Source organism: Scophthalmus maximus, chromosome 9 (genome assembly GCF_022379125.1).
Source record: "Scophthalmus maximus strain ysfricsl-2021 chromosome 9, ASM2237912v1, whole genome shotgun sequence".
Lineage (NCBI taxonomy): Eukaryota > Metazoa > Chordata > Actinopteri > Pleuronectiformes > Scophthalmidae > Scophthalmus > Scophthalmus maximus.
The window spans coordinates 22,088,287-22,106,648 of record NC_061523.1 but is presented as its reverse complement, the minus strand read 5'-3'; positions in this window follow the sequence as shown (position 1 = coordinate 22,106,648).

Sequence of the window (18,362 nt, the reverse complement as noted above, 5' to 3'; positions counted from 1 at the left end):
TCGTCCTATAGGAAAAGGTGCATTAGTGGTGACAGGAGGGCCGGTGGGGACCGGTGCTGATGGGAGATTTAGACGGCTGGAGGTGGGCTTGTGTATTATGTGGCCGGCCGTTGCTGTGACTGTCTCCCTCTTATCTCTTCCACCGAGGGGGTCCGATCCCCGCCGACCCTCTTATCTGTGGGGCGAGACGTTTGTTTCTCCCCCTTCTCCTTCCCGGAATCGCCCCAGTTCAGTGAACTGTGGCATTGCGAATGTGAAAGGTGACTCTGTGACCTTTATTTCCCTTCTTCTATCCGTTTCAGCCAACTGCAGAGTTCGTGGAAGGAGGCCATCGTCATGGTATCGTCTTTACATCATTCGCGGGATTTGATTTCCAGACATGGTACATTCACAATACGATCAACTGGGTTTTCTGCTGACCTTATCAACCTTGAGGACGGTTATGATTCGCTGCGGACAAATTGAAACAAACCCAGTCAATGAAAGGCCACTGCCCATTTTACCGTGGTGATCATTTTCTCAGCATCTTTTGTCGGGGAGGTTTTCGATGCGGGAGAAGAGCAAACCAGGTAAAAACTGTATAATGGAAGTGCGATGATTTATCCCGCCTCTGTATGTCTGTTTCTGTTCCTGCACACGCGGGGCGATTGCGACGCTTGAGTATAACCAGAGGATTGCGGTACATTTTCACCTGAGAGCTGCACATTTCCAGCCCTCCTAAATAAAACATTGTGTCGCTGGGCGCCGGTAAGTGTCCCTCAAAGAGCACAGGGAGGAAGGGCGAGGGTAAAAAAGCGTCCAGGTTAAGTTGTTTGAAAGGCCCCGGGTATTAAGAGGCATTTTACACTTAAGAAGTTGGTTTCGCTGGGTTTTCTGTTTCCCCTCTTATTGATTGATGCTCAACTATCAATGCATAATAGAAAAGCACTCAGAGCAAATGCAGGGTTATGGCCTTGGGAGGGAGTCGGCAGACAAGACTGCAGCAACCCCCCCCCCCACCCACTCCAATGCCATTATTGGCCCATAAAGGATCCCCCGGGAAGGCCACGGTGTTCGGATCAGCACACACCAAATACCCAATTAAAAAAGGCTTTAAATTCCCTCCTCTTTCCTGCACGAAAATCAATCTGAATTCAATCTATTCGGCTAGGATTCCGACAGAGCAGGTAATTGCCCATAATCGGTCAGCTAGGTGACAACAGCTTAAAGGGGAGACACTAATACAATCAGGTATTTGCTTTCAATGCCTGTCCCGGGCCCGGGCCCCGGCTGTCGAAAAACAGGTAGAGTGCAGTTTATGTAGCCATCAGACAAAGGCGTGTATAAAGTTACACAAGTCCTCTATTGTGCGGCGCTCGACAGCTGATGAAGACGTTCTGCGAAGTACCGGAGGAATGATTCCTCCTAAATGACCCGTCATAAAAGCCGCAATAAATGTACTCAGCAGTCATCTTGGACGAACGGCTTGTCAAAGGGGCTGGAAATGAAAGAGCGTCCGTACTCTGCTTTAAGAGGTTCCCGTTGTCAACGCGTATTATCGGCATCATTTGCACACGATATACTCGCAATGGTGACGGGATTATTCCAATGAAATTCCACGCTCCTGCTAAAGACGTGGCATACTTAACGGCAGCATTAGATAAGTAGTATTTAATGGGGGTATATATTGCTGTTCATAACTCCACCCTTATGCCCCCCCCCCCCCCCCCCCCCTCCCCCCACCTGACTGGATGTTTTTCCTTTGCCTAATGCATGTGCTCACATGCTGCCTTAATGTTTCTGGCTCTCAAGCAGCTCTCTGGAAAAGGATTCATCATCTCCCAGTCAGCTGATGCTGTCCTTTCTCCACGTTAATTAAGAGACAAGGACAAAAGTCCTCTGGGCAGATATCAACCAAATTGCTTTTTTTTTTTTTTAGTGTAAACAATTTCGGACGTTTAAACAATCCACTGTATCAGTTGAAATATCCAATGTTGGGTTTTTTCACGAGGAATTATTATAAGGACAAACCCAGACGCGACAAACTTGATGGAGACGTCTCCTGCTTCTGAATGGAACTTTTGATGTTTATGCACGTGGGATCTGGAGATATTGTACAGTATCTCCACTATGTAAAGTGCCTTGAGACAATGTATGTTGTGATATGGCGATATACAAATAAAATTGAATTGAATTGAATTATATAATGTAATGATATACTTTACTTATTATATTATTTACTTCAATTTGTCACCTGTCATTTTTATGCGCGATGTAGTTTTAGGGCCAACGGGGCCCTTAACAAAAAGTACAATAAAGGTCCTGCTGTCAGAAGTCGGACGAATCAAAAACCAAAGGACACGTTATTTTCTTTTTCGGGGAGCAGAATCTGCGGCTCTATGTCCAGTTTGCCAGGCCGGTAACATGATGTCCAAGGGGTCAGCAGGGGTCAAAGGGTCAGCGGCAGAAGGCTACGATTAATGGATCTCTCAATAAAACGGGAGCTAATATTACCGCCGCTCTCTCTCTCCCTCGGCCCGCCTTCGCCAAAGTGGAGAGGGATTTCCTCGCAGCAGACAGCGCGGGGCAAACAGCTTGGCTCTCGAAAAATTATTTTTCTGTAATGGGTCCGGGGCTTCGAAAGTGGAAGCGCACTTTTAATTGACCAATCAAAAGGAAACAATGCAGCCAATCTTCAGAGGGCCCAATCGAATTTGTTTCATTTCCTGCTAGATCCGCGGCCATTTAAGACTGTTACACAGTACATCAGGGCAGTTGATTATGAATATATCAAGTAGGCATCCGCATTAAGAGCTTTTGACTCAGTTGCATTAATAAGCACGCTGCAAATCAATTTCTTCTCTTTCACAGTATAGTATCAGCTTGTTAAAAGAATGAGAAATGTCCAACTGAATTATTAAAACCTAATTTACTGATGGGCTACATCAGGTCATGTATTTCATTCCAAAATGTCTTTCTAAAAAGGAAGATCAGCTTCTGCACATGCTGCAATCACAGCTCTCTACACTCCTTATATCCCCCTGTCATGTCCTCATAAAGTCACACATCTATAACATTTATTAACACATGCAAGAAGCCACTCATACCGTGAGAAAAAAAACAAAAAGGGTTCCATTTATTCTGCCATCAGTCATCGTGAGCCTGTACAGCTGCTGCCAGTGAACCGAGTGACTTGTGAGTGGCACCGCTCAACATGCTCGGCGCCTTTTGTCCATGAGGTGGCGCTTGACCCTCTCAGTTGGTCGGCGGCACATACTGACGTTCTGATTTCTGACAGAGATTGGAGCTGTGCGCGGGGAGGCCGGTGAGCGCGAACGGCACGTGTCATAATCAGAATCAGGTACGTGTTAGGAAATATCTAATAGTGCTGCACTTTCATTTGACTTTTACCTCAATGTGCCCAAGCATCAGAGGTACGCAGCACTGTGATGTTGCAGGTGGTCCAAGTGCGGCTACGGTTACATCTAGCCGATACATGAAACTTTAGGAGCAGGTGTATGTTTTCTATCTTCGTCCTGTTATTTATTGTGTCATGCACATACGTGTGCCTCGCTCACGTGGCCTCGAAGACAACACCAAAAAACACATCTGCAAGTAGTGAAACCAGTCTTTTGTCTTACATGTTACATTACAATGTACAAAAAAAGAACATTGCTTTCTGACCCAAGCTCCAAAAAAAAAAGAGTTCCTTTTCCTAAAACACGGCTTTGTATGGTCGCCATGGTCGGAGCAAATGGCCGGAGCAAAACTTACCATATTTCTCTATTGCAATACATAGAGACAGGACAGATAGATTAAAGGTGCTATACGTGCCTTTTCTCAGCCATGTTTTCTTGCCAGGAGCAGGAGGTTGTGGATGTTCCTGAAGTGACGGGAGGTTAAAATGAGCAAAGAAGCGAGAATTAAGGAAAAGCAATTCATTTTGTTGCTGGACAAAGTGGCAACCCACCGTGACGTCACCCATTGGTTCGTGGAGCCCCATTTGCTAAGCCCAGAGTTGAGAAGTCTGGCCAGCGCCATCTTGTTTTTTTGAAACCGGAAGTGACCACATTCGGAAGAGAGGAGGGGGTGGACCTGACTGAGAGCTCCTCCACTGCACGTCGACCTCCACCTGCAACCATGCGCCCATTGGACGGCACTAACTGTCCATCGCGCTGTATCCTCCACATTCCAATGTACTATACGATGCTCCGCCCACTTTTATATACAGTCTCTGTGCTGAACATGAAATGCTTCTGCTAGACTGTAAAATATAAACAGTTGCCAAATCCTAACGTTGGCTATGTAGCATTGGCAAAGAAAAATACCAGTACATTAAAACTATTTTTGAAGAGAATTCGAGTTCATTTATTCCGTGTTTTGTATTTAGTCCACCACCGCAAAGGCCTTTACATTGTGATGAATTACACAATTCTTTTGTTAGCATAGCATTGCATAGCATAGAATTCCCTGCACCAAAGTATGTCAGTACCATGCTGCACCAGTTCAATACAGGGCCCAACTGTCAAAGGTAATGGTGGTAAATAAGTGGAGGTTATTTTTAATATAGTTTAATATATTTTGCTGCCGTCGACTCCAAACTTGATTCTACTCACACACACACACACACACACACACGCACTCACACACAAATGCACCTGTGCAATTTGTCAGTGCATTACCGCTATTTATGTGCAAACAAATCAAAGGGGCATTTTATATCCACGTTTTCCGGCGGCGGCGCGGCGACTTTGAAGCCGCGAAGCGACTCGATCTGTTGCGTTCACCCGGGCCGGAGCGCCGCCAGCAGCCTGGATTTGATTTCACAGAGAGGTGGTAAACATGCCGGCCTTTTCCACATCTCCTGTTGTCCTGACACGCTCAGCTGAGACAGGGCGGCTCTAAAGTGTCAGCCCGAGGATGTGGGCACCGCGGGTTCGGCTTTCACGCACACAAACTCGCGCTCCTCACGTTGCAGCCCACAATATGGGTGGATGTTACTGCGGGTGTCCCCTTGCCGGCCTCGGGAGTAAATGCTATTGGGTGAACTTGGTTCTTTAAAAAAAAAAGAAAAAAAGAAAAAAAAGGTGATTACATTATGTGATATAGCCCTGAACTTATATATTTGCTTTTAAAGATCGAGCATATTCTGAAGCCGTATAAACGTAGTCAAAGAATGGAGTCTTTATGCCTAGGAAATAGTTAACATGAGTATGTTGGTATCTTTGTTTTCAAGGATTTCCCCCCCCCCACATATGACATTAGGCCATTTCCACAAAATACCAAACGTATTTCTTTATTTCTTTTTTTCTCTTTAAACCTAATCCATTGCAACTTCCTACGAACCGTATGTGATATGAGAGAAAAGTGGCTCTCGGGGCTTATCTTTCACAAAGATGTTTCCTTTGTCTGGTGAAATAATACGGGGCTATTAGGGCTGATGAATCCCAGGGGGTGGCTTTTATTAACTCCACCTCATGCTAATAGGTGCGATGGCACCGGCAGCGTTCCCCGAGCAGGACACTGCAGTGGCGGGGGCACCGGGGGGGTTTCCACGTTCCCACACTGGAAGTTCAGACCTAAGACCCCTAATGATATGAATGGGCGCCCTACCTCCCGCTGCCCCCCCCCCAACTCTCCCTGTCTTTCTCCCACGTCGCCCCCGTCAAAGCCCGAAGGCCACGCTTTTGTCACAAAGTAAATCAATGTCCCCGCCCCCTTTCGCCTGACAGCCCCTCGCACGCCTGCCCGTCAGGACGAAGTTGTCCACACGCGGATATTCCCCCTCCCTTGTCCTCTGCCGGCCTTTATTATTTTAACTAATCAGGATCGCTGCACCTGTCTGTCAGTTCCGCGGGTCGCCATCCCGTGCAAAGGGGAAAAGTAATTAAAGTGGCTGGCAAAGCATGCCGGGGGTTTGGTTTGGGGCAGCGAAGGCGGCGCGGCGTTGACAAGATGAATCGGATACAGAGCTTTCATTAAATCCGCTCCTCCTCCCTCCCCCTCTCCTCCTCACCACCTGAAGCCCTCTTTGTGCTCGCTCGACAGTGGCCAGGTGAGGAAAGAGTTAATAAAGCGCCGGCTGCGTTGCTTCTAATTGTGCGGAGGAATAAATGATTTGCTTGAGGACAGCGTGAATACTCATGTGGTGGCGGCGCGTATAATTGTATCCTCGAAAATATCTGGTATCTTGCAGATACTAATACCTTCCGGACACGCTCGGGCCTTCAGACGCTTCCAGCACACGGCAGATCGAGTGTTCATAGAGTTCCGTATCATATTTAAACGTTATAACTGCTTTCACTTAATACACGGTATCGCTGTCGTTGGATTTTTCATGAGATTACGAGGGTCATGTAGTCTCAAACCGTCAAGTGACACTCGACAGTTGCAATTTTAGATTTTAGATTTCAACCCCTTGCGCGCAAATTTTTTTGGTCACTTGAATTTGACTTTTTGTTCCGCGCAGACCAGAGCAACGATCCAGTCACTCTTGTAAATCACCGACCAGCCTCGGTTATGACGTACGATGGATCGGCGCGCGCTCACGAGCCGTCCCTGGGTTCGAGTGTTTTGCAAGAGCTCAGTCGTCACCCGGTCTCAAAAGACTGAGCTCATCTGATGATTTCTTGAATAAAAAGCTGAAATAAATGCGATGTTATTTGAATTTTTCCATTTTACCTTTTAGGTAAAAGTATTATAAGTATCACATGGAGATACCATGGATGAGTATTGGGGATGTGAAAAATATAGTCAACTACTCTGGTACATCACATCCAGTTAGAGGAGTAACAGACGTCCCTTGTTACTAAAACCTGTTCTGAAGTACAATCGCACCAAGGCATTTTGTACAGGCAGTCACGTGGTAACATTAGAAGTTTGATATATTCTCGACATTTCTTCTTTATTTCTAAAACAATGTAATGAAAATATTTCTCCTGTGATTTTTTTTTGTTTTCTCTCTCTCAACATTTCGACCTCATTCTCGAACTAATAAATAATTCTGACTGGCCCTGATACTCTTCCTAATACCACATCATACCAGACGCAAAATTCACTGCGAGGTGGAAAAATAACTGAAACAATGCACAATTTTGCCAATTTTTCCGCAAGTCAAATACGCCTGGTGATGATAGCTGCTAGAAGAACACAGCAAAGATTGATGGGTGGAATAAAGACCGAGGATCTACCCAAATTTCTAGCAATAGCCATCCAGCTATAGGGTTATGGTTAGGAAAATAGACTATGGACTATGATAGGTTGCAGCTGTAGAAGTTTTTGTAGGTCATGTGACAGAACTTGAAGTTCTAAAATTGACCTGCAGGCTAAAAATAACGCTGAAACTTTACGGTGGTGGAAAGTCCAAAGATCATGTTTAGGGATGGAAAGGTTCAAGAGCACTTCTACTGGGGGCCTGATTCCTCGTTGCCATCTTGGAAACTGATGAATCATTTTGGCATTTTAATGTTGTGACTAGAAAACAACAACCTATCGGATCACAACAAGAAAATGCTCTCAGCAATATGTCAAATCTCTCCTCGCAAAACCCAGAGCTCACATTCTGCCAGCTGGAGGAGCTGGAGCCCCCCCCCCCCAAAAAAAAATCAGAGACCAACGCATTCAAGAGCGATAAAAGTCCACAACTCGAGAAAAGTGTTTTCCTGAGTCGAGTCGTCGGAGTCCGTGCTGCGACTCTCCATCACCTCGCCCCAACGTGTCGGCACCACGTCGGCAGCCTCACGCGGCCTTCAGCCCCCCCCCCCCCCCCCTTCTTCCGGTTCTAGAAATCACCGCGTACGACTTGATTGCACTCGCGCATCGGTCACCCTCGCGCAATCACATACCTAAGTCGTATCTCCGTTGGCTTTATGGCGCCGCGTTGCAATAACCCTCCGGCTCGTGAGCACCTTCAGGGTGACACAGAGGAGAGGAAAGGCGTCTTTGTCGTCGCGTGTTAACACCGCCCTTGTGGGGGCAACTTACTGTCAATAAACCTCCGCCGCTGGCAGGGCGACGGCGGGCAGCAATGGACAATCAGAGCGTCTGGAGGGGATCTGCGGGGAGACATAACGCGGTGGGGGCCGTGGGAGGCTCCGCGTCTAAGTGGGGACTTGGGGTCTCCCGCAGCATTCTGGGTAATGATCTGCATTATGAAGCATCAGAGCACTTTATGAGGGTCCCTGAGAGGGTGGTGCTGATGGTGGTGGTGGTGGTGGTGGGGGGGGGGGGGGTTTCGGCAGCTCAGTCAAAAAAAGACGAGACGCCACGTAACCTGCCGACCGAGCCCACAGCCAGAGCTCTCCATTTGGAGCCCTTAGCCTCGTCTGCATCTCCCCTCCCCTCCCTCACCCCGAGTCAGTGTCGTCTTCACTGAAACAGGAGCAAAGTGCCTTAAAAGGGGAGATGGGAATAAACCGGGGGGGGGGGGGGGGGGTTGGTGGGCGGGATCGGAAGGGAAATGTGATTATCATCAGAAAACTGCAATGAGACCGAGAGTGTTTAATGCGCAAAATGCACGAAAAAGTGATATTTTATTACAGCTCGAAGGCTTTTTCAGAAATTACTGGGGGGGGGGGGGGGGGGAAAGGCAGGAAAATGTGTCTGAGATGGAGACACTGAAGAGCCTGTTTAACAGGCACGTAATCGCTTTAACCCTGATGTGTCCTGTCCTTTTTCGCACGGAGATATGTTTCTCTGACCCCTGATTCGATAGAGCAGAACTTCATTTTGGGTGGAAAAACCACTTTGTTGCTATTACTGGTGCATTTCCAAGATGGGGTGAAAGCAACAAAAAAAAAGCCGGCTGCGCAATACGTCATTTTTCCCGCCCTTTGTCGCTCTTAGCTGCCTCACTTGACTGACTAGGCTGTGTGTATGTGTGTGTGTATGTGTGTGTGTGTGTGTGTGTGTGTGTGTGTGTGTGTGTGTGTGTGTGTGCGTCTCACGTTTCCATAATACATAATGCTGCAAAATGAGGTAAAAGTGTTTATGATGGCCCCGTGAATTACATTGACCGCAATGGAGGAGTATTTCCTGATTTCATTTTTACTCTTGAACGTAATAGTTAACATCCTTTTTGGTTTTTTTCTAAAATAGGGTTAAAAAAAAGAGAAAAGAAAAATCTGCTACGCCTTTGTGCTCATGAATCATTATTAACTCAATGCATTTATTTTTTATGACTTGATTTTATTGCAGCTTATTACATTATCATCACGCGAACCAAAAGGACCCCCCCCCCTCATGTTTGGTTAATTTTTTTGCATGATTAATTAAAATTTCTGCTTTGTGAATAAACGATTTATTTAAAAAAAAAAAATGTTGCCAATATCCTTGAAATATTATTTGATGGACCACTGGTGTAAAGCATTTTTTTTTAAATGATTGCTTTTAATTGACTCGAGATAAAGTTCTGCACCAAATCCATGCTTTATTAAAAAAACATACAACAAAAAAAGAAAAACTAATAATAAATCTAGAGGGAAATCCTGCAAATTGCAAAGTATGAGGACAAGAAGGAGACGCACAATCACATGCATTCACTCGCTAGTCTGCCAGAGTAATAAGACCATTCTTAAAAAGAATAAGTGAACAAATGAATTAACGAAACAGTGTAGATAGAAAAAAGTCCATAACTCTTCTTTTCCCGGGACTTTTTCCTTACTAGATGAATTTTGGTACGACTCCTCAACTAATCTTCTAGATATGAAAAAAGTTAAACATACATGTATAGATAAACATATACAGACAAACTGGAGACTTAATTATGGGCTGACAAAAATCCCCTTAATAGTTTAACTAAATAACCTATTGTAAAACTGAGAAATGTAGCGTCACACAGCTGAAAACAGGCCTGACTCTCACAGCTCATGAAAAGTTAATGTATGGGAGATGCATCACAGAGATGCTGAAAGGTCAGTCACTATTTCATTTTTTCATGATCCCTGCGGATGCAACGTTGTGTATTTAGTGCAATAAATACTGTGGCAGCAGAGGCAGATTAGATGTGGGATTAATCTAAAAGAGGCAGCAACTCCGGATTATATGTATCGTTGCTTATAGTATGTCGTATATTCAATATATTATTTATTTTGTCATATACCTTTTGATTTGTGAGGGTTTGGTACCTGCCTGCAGTCGTGGAGAATCGTTCTGAGTCTTAGAAAGCTCCTCCCTGTGGCAGACAAACAGGAATCCAGCTGGAGCCTGTGACTAAGCCCCAAAGCAAAACCCCACGAAAAGTCATGGATAGATTTTTGATCTCGGCCAATATTTTGGACTTTTCAATATTTGACATCCACCTCTTGTGCTGAATCCCACACTGGATCACAGTCAATGGCCTTTAGCTCTCTGAGGCCTTTCCTGGGAAAACGACGACGACGACGACGACAACAACAACAACAACAACAACAACAACATGTCGGTGGCCGTACTCAAATCGAAGCTCCTCCGACCTCACTCTTCACCACTTTGACTCCACCATGGACCCTCGTCAAGCCCCCTCACACTCCTGATCCGTCTGACAAATTTCCATCTCACCTCCCCCCCCTCCCCCCACCCCCCTCCCCTCCCTCCCCCGCGTCGTTGCAGCTCTAATAGGTAACATTATCCCGCATTAATGCTGCAGCTATAGCCGAGCGGAGCGAGCGAGCGCGATGGGTGACTACAGATCAGTGAGGGGTGAGGCGGGCAGATCATTAACCATAATTACCTCCAGCTAATCCACTTCCAGAGCGGTACAAAATAAACAGCCAGGCCCATTAGAGGAGCTGACTGTCAGCCTGCAAGTGGCCTGTGGCTCCTTTGGCAACGATCGGAACCCACGGGGGGATAAGAGGAGGCGGGAGGTGGAGGGGAGGTGCTGCGTGAGTGATGTCGGGACCCCCGTCCACCTGATTGCCGTGGTCTCGGAGGTGGTGGTGGGGGTCACAACGTGGAGGGTGGCGGTGTTGTGGCGTTGCTGGCTACATGCTGGCAGCACTGGTGCTTTTGTTTTGTTTCACCCCCCCCCCCCCCCCTTCCCCCCCCGCCCGCCTCCCTTTCATGTACCCAGATGGTGTTCATTTTGACCTGCTCTGTGTTTGCCCCCCCCCCCCACCCACCTCCCATTCATTCTCTGCCTGCAGGCGATTCCCCTCTTTCTTCCTCTTTTTCTCTCTCACACACACACACACACACACACACATAATTGTGTCACGGCACACGATTAAGCCCGTTTCAATTCCTTTTGTGTGCGGATGATTTATTTGCACGAGCGTGCCATTATCAGAGCGTCAAACGTCGCACTTCACACGTTCTCGTGCCGCTTTATTCAACAGTTGCTCAGGCCTCCTCCCATTGTCTCCTGCACACACACACACACACACACACACACACACACACCAAACATTTCATTTAGCTGCAGCCTCATTTAAGCCTTTATGTAAACCAGGCAGGGGGAGAGAAAAAAAATCATCTTTTAATTTGGATATTACCGTACATACACGAGGACTCCGATGAAAACATCTCACTTTGAATGGGATTGGAGTTAATAATCTCTTTGACCTTTTCACCTCACAGGCTCATTTTAAAATCCCATCATTCTTTGCAGCTCAATTAGAAGCCGCTTCGCGTTAACACGCACAAAGTAAAAAAGAGAGAGACCAGAGAGAGAGAGAGAGTGGGAGAGGGAGTTTCTGAGGTGAGGAGGAGAAGACACGAGAGAACTCTTTAACACACGTAAGCGTTTGTATTGTTTGTCAAGCAGAAATACACATTTAAACCATCCTCGCCTTCGCCAAGAGGGTTCTTTTTTCACCGCCGTTTGTTTGTCCTGTCAGCGGGATCATTACTCAGCAGCTACTGAACCGACTTCCATGGGATTCTTTTCTCTCCATGGAATGACTCCAGGAAAGAACTCGACGGAGGGATTCCCCCCCCCCCCCCCCCCCCCCCCCCCCCCCGCCCCCCCGTCCGAGCGCGATGTACGGTTTTTAAAATGGCCGCTCAAACTTCAACAATACAAACTTTTTCGCCAGTTGATAAGTTGATTCGAACTCAGAAATGAACTTCAACGATTAGCGGGACTCAATGGGCATGAACATGGCGAGAGGAGGAGATGGAAGCCACAGTCAAACACCGTCGAACAATACTTACTAGCGGTATCCGTGTGAACCGGCAGGGATTTGAAAAGGGCCACTGAGGGGACGTCAGGCGAGCAATTAAAAAAACAACAAAAGGATGCGATTCTATATTCGTCTTCTTTAAAATGAGATACTACCCGTAATTATTTCACAGACCACATTTGACTGCAGATTTTTTTCCGTCTCCCCCTCTCGCCTCCGTCGCCGATGCCCAGAAGATCCCGACCTCACTCTCCCTCCCTCCCTCCCTCCCTCTCCTCGCGTCGCGCACATTTCCCCCTCGGCATCTTTTTTTTTATCGACCCTCTTCATTCGGGTGCGACGGCGGCAGAAGGCAACATTTTTTTACTTTTTGCGCAAAACCAAAGGTCACGGTCTGATCACATCTCCGCGCCGCCGCCGCCGCCCCCGGCTGCCCTGCCGTTGCCACGCAGCCCGTCAGCTTCCTGTTACGAATCTACAAACACGACCAGATCGAGATTAGATGAGACGGAACTCTTGAGCGACAGAGTGCAAGCATTGCCGCGGCGAAATGTGCAGCAGTGGTTGGGAGAGATGAGCTCGGATGAGCAGCACCACGAAAGGTTTGGTTTTGGGTGCGTTTCTTAACATCTGGCTGACACATATATCGACGAGCATACGTGCGCATATTACTGCGGTATTTGGATTCATCAGTTGGAGCGACGGGGACAGTCCTGTCTTCAGTCTTGTCCCCCCCCCCCCTCCCTCCGTGCTCTTGAAGTCTGCGCGATCTGATGAAATGGGGGCGCTCGTCCAAAGAGCATCTTTGGGAGGCGGCGACGCTGAGCGACGACGCTGAGCGACGACGCTGAGCGACGACTCATCCGACGCGTCTCTTCGTCGTCCGTGAACCGACTGGACTCCCCCGCGGAACGACGACACGTAATAACCTGCCGCCTGCTGGTTCACGAGCCGGTTACGTCTTGTTCCTGCTGTGGTTTTTTTGGCTGACACGAGATGACTGGCGATTCAAAAGGGGAAAAAAAATGAGTCAAAGTGTGACACCGATGAAACAAACGCACCCGCGCGCAACAAAGCCTCCTCAGACAGACAAAAGCGGACGGAAACTTTTATTTTCGTCACGAACAGAAAAACGCTCCGTCGTAATGAAAATCGAAAAATAGGGCGGGGGGGGGGACTCTCAGGGCGGACATCCGCCGTCGCGTGACGACGTAGTTTAGTGAAAGTGGAGTCGGATGCTCTGAGCAGCGCTGTCCTATCAGTCCTCCTTCACACCTCTCCTTTCCTTTTGTGGACTAAGGAGGTGCCGGACGCATGTTAATGCCCGAGGACGCAGGTAACGGGGCTATCAGTAACAAAATATATCAGATGGGCGCAGGTTGCTGCTATTAGGGCAAACACTTTATAAATTATAATAATAATAATAATGATGCAATCATTTCACTTCTTCTTTGCTCGTTTTCAATCTGGAACAAAGTTGCAAAGGTAAAACTCTTGAAATGAGAGTTTCTTTAAATACCACAGTGATAATGCTTTGCATTCGTTGCCCTGACTCCTGTTTTAACCTTAAATCAATTGGACTTCCTCCTCATTTTCCTCGGCCCTGTTGCAGAAAAAAACTGCGGGTCGTTCTGTTTTGTACCAAGTGTTGTTTCAGGAGTGTCTTGATGCAGTGACATTGGCCATTGACATCACATCTGACAGTTCCATGAAAATGTACCATATGGGTGAAGTGACTCTTGGACACACCGCTCCGGAAGCTGCGCTCTCCGTCTCAGGGTCAAAACAAAGACCGACTCTTGACTAACGCTCATGGGGAGTTTTTCGCCCCAGTTGGCGACCAACCCCCCGCGAATAAATCACCCGACAGACAAAAGTGCAAAATCGGCGATCAGGTTCCACTTGACTCGAAAAACAGCAAACTTATTGGGTTTCGCCAAACAGGTGCATTTGACTCCGACCCCCCCCCCCCTCCGCTCAGAGCTGCACCTGCTCTCACTCCGCCGGGCACAAAAAAACCCCACTCTTTTGCTTCTTTCCGGACGCAGTGATCCTGTTTCCAGCGGCAACCGTGGAGCTAGACGCTAAAAGCCGCCCAACCCAAGAACAACCGGGAAACATTAACCGGCCGCTCCGCTGCCCACTAATGGATCGGACCCATTTCATCAGCAATCTGACATCTAATGAATATATATTTTATCTTCCCGTGCCAGTTATCGGAATGTCCTCCCCGTTCCGAGAAATGGCCGCCGGGGGACTCTTTCCAACGGGCCTTTCTTCCCCCTTTGACTGGCACCTGTACGCCAATCACGGCGGCTGCAACCAGCCCACAGTCCGCCCTCGCTCTGTTAGTCTCTCCCTTCCCCTCTCCCCTCTCTCTCTCCCTCTCTGTCTTCAATATGGTACGTGTATTAATAATTCATGGCCAGTTATTAGGGCCAGTTCAATAGGAGATCTGCTGATGGAGGGTCGGTGCTCGCCTTGCGTGCCCGGAGGGATGCTGCGTGTTGTTGTGTCAGCCCCCATCTGCCAGAATGCAATAAGGCAAACAATGGAGGCCTTGATTTCCACCAGCAGGCCCATAATCTTTAAATGGCTATTAGCTGAAGAGTGCAACCAGTCAATAACCGACAAAATCCTTTTAAAAGCCTCTCTCTCTCTCTCTCTCTCTCGCTCGCTCTCACTCCTTCCCTCTCTTCCTCCATTCCCCTCATTCTTTCTTTCTTTTGCCTCTCGCTGTCTTTCTCCTTTCTTGTTTTTCTGGTCAAATTGGGACACAGTGATAAGTCTCTTATCGTGACCGCAGAGGCAGCAGGAGCCATTATCAATGGTGGCGCCGCCCCCCGCCCCCCCCAAAAGAGAACGACTGAGGTCCACATCCGTTTTTTCTTGTCATCCCTGGAATCGCTGTGACAATCGCACGACTCGTGCATGTATGACGCGTCATCGGAGGAAAAAAACATACGAATTGAGATTTACATTTTCGCGAAAATTGTAAATCTCAATTTTTCCTCGATGCCGGATCATACATATATATATATATATATAGAAGTGAAGAGAGGGAAGAATTCCTCACCTTTTCCGGTTCCGGGTCTTAAGAAGAGTCCTTCCGGGCGACCGGGCGACGACATCGTACGGATGACATACGTCCGCTTTTGCCATCAATCACACGAGACGATGCGGCCGGCGAGAAAAAAAAGGAGAAGGCGCGATTGAATTACTGTTTACAAGGATGAGATTAAATTGTTTTTAATATACAATGTTATGAAAGCAATAACCTTTTTGATGGCCCGCAATCATATCCTAATAAAACTGATATTCATTAGTGTCAGGGAATATTCCCCGCTTCCAATCTCCGCCCGACTAATACGCTACGTGAATCGTCCGCGGCTGGTAACACAAACAAATCCTGTTTGTCCTTCGCCGGCTGACGAGGGAAACAACACGACGCGCCGCGTGGACGGCGGATCACTTACAGTGCAGTCGACAACAGTCAAGGAAGAGGCACCGCGGCCGTTTTAGATTTGAAACGTCATGCAGAAGGTCAGATTTCTAATGTTCGATATGACTAATGTTCATCCTGGAATCTGCAGGATTGTGATATAGTTGTCGATCAAGTTCACATGTGAATCATTTTCACACTTTCAAAAAACCTTATGGAGATATTTTTGATGGGTGCCGGATCAACAAAATCTCTCAAAATGTTTTAAAAAGATGGAGAAGATCCGCACACTTCAAAGTTCACGCTAATGGATTTTTATTCGCCACGGCAACGTTTAGAGCTCTGCCTCACACTTCTTAAAAAATACAGTCGCCATCTTAAATACTCCCGACCAAACAAACACAATAAATGAAAAGGATAAAACAGCAAAACATGGCTTCTTTCTTCTCCTTTTCCCTCGTTCCCCCTCTCTTTTCCTCCGTCTCTCTACTTTTGTGTTTTTCTTTTCTCTTTTCATGTGAATCTATTATGAATATTGTTTGTATTAATAGTATTTTGTTGCAAATGCTTTTGTTTTATAAATACATCTGTTAACTCACTGTGATAACTAAAAAAATATAAAATAATAACAATAAAAAAAAAAAAATACTCCCGATCCATGTTAACAATCTCACTTGATGTATCAACAATACAAATATCATAGTGAATATCATAATAAATATATGCAAAAATAGAGTACAAATGTAAATCAACCTATGTTACATATAGACAAAATACATTGTGAAAACACTTCAGGTCACACTTATATTCGTGCATTTCATCATTTAATCGTCTATTTTACTCTAAATGAATTATAATTTACTAAATGAACGTCATGCCGCATTGAAGAAGACTTGACACTACAGATTGAACCATAAACTCCTCAGGAAAATGTTCACTGACGTTATAAATAAAGTTACAAGTAGAATCATTTTCTCGTAGACTTCTATAGAAACGGACTTCTTTTTACAACCTGCGAGTCGCCCCCTGCTGGTGATTCCGGAGAACACATGCACTTCCGCATTGACGTCTCTCTCCGGACCCGGTGACTACGTCCATTTTTATATAACGTCTATGACAATATGCTCATCATTAATGATGGGTCTTTTTCCACACTGTCCAAAAAAAAAAAAAATGAGCCAGTGCAGGAAACAATACACGCACAAAAATTGCAAGCTGACAGTCTCGAGAATCACATGACACATGAATGATGCATTATAAATGCGTCAGACTCTTCTGAAACGCCCTGCAGTTTACTTTATGTATCCGCGTGTTCTCCAGTCCCACAGAGGTAACATACCCTCTCATGATGCCGCAGCACTGAGCTGCACTAACGCCCATCGTTCTCCATCCCGTCACGAACGTCGCCTCCGTCTGATTGACACGCGGGTCACCGCACTGTCGCGCGTCAGCTCTGGTGTTTTGACAAGCCGGCGTGACCCCGTGTGTTGCACAATCACATGATCACAACCGGTCGGTTCAAAGGTCAACGCTAATGGACGGCGTGGCGAGGGGAAGCAGCTTGGTGTCAGGGTGGGTGTGTGTGAGTTTGTGTGTGTGTGAGTGTGTACGTATGTTTGTGTTTGCGCGGCAGTCAGAAGCCGTATTCTCATAAAGAAGCAGAAACTTCCTGCTATGTGGCAGTTTGTTTGATTTACAGCATCACATGAGAAATGACGTGGTGGACTTTTGGCGAAAGTAGTTTAAAATGACTTTCAGGAAGTCAGGTATATAAAGTAATGGCATACATGGTCAAAAGGTCCCAAAATATTTCCCAAATTTTTCAATTTCCCATATAATAATTTGACACACGTCACTCTATTTTGATGAAGAGATGAATTGGCTCTTTCAGATGTTGAAGATATGAAGAGTGTTATGAAATGCTATTGAATACTTTAGTTTTCCTCAAGTTTTTACATGTGAAAGTTAATATTTACATGTGCAATGTCCAAAAAACGACACGTGTGAAATGCTGTTTAACGATGCACCATATTTATTTGATACCTCACTACATTTGAATAGATCACAAAGTAAAGTGACATTAATCCTCTTTACGCTGTATATATTCTGCCCATATCTATTTCGGTTTACATTGTCTATACTACTATTTTTTATTTCCTTGTGTTTTTACTGCATATTAACTTTTTTTCTCGCATGTTTTTATTTTTACTTTCCCCTCTGCTGCTGTAAAACAGCAAATTTCCAAATAGCGGGACTACCGAAGGACTATGTTGTCTCATCTCATCTTTTCTTATCTCGTCACATGCAAAATATTCCTGTCACATGCTTTTGTCATGTCCCCTTTCTAACATTCGAGATTGTCCCACGTGAACCTCTTCCTCGAGCGCTCAGAACAGCGATCGGCTACGACAGATCAATCATGTGATGCGAAAAAACAGGTAGGTTATCTAAAAATAAGCAGAGGGAAAAAAAAGCCGCTGACAGTTGATGTTTTCGGTGCCCTGTGCACAGGGAGACTATGAAAATCAAAATAAAGTTCCCATTCTTTGGTCTTGGTCCAAGGCCAACGTGCCCACACAGGAAACAGAAAAAGGCAGCGGCCTGCGTAGGAAAACAGTTTGTGCCCCCTCCATCTTTAAAAAAAAAAAAAATCTCTTGTCTCTCTCCCATTAGTCCGTCCACCCTCCACTCCTTTGCCCTGTGTTGTTGCTCGCCCCCCCCCTCCCCCTCCCTTTCTCCCGCTCCTCCCCTGCATCCCTCAGTGTACGTATCCTCCCCCCCCCCCCCCCCCCCCGCCCCGACATGAGAGTCATCCGTCTTCATTGGGGAGACACATGTGC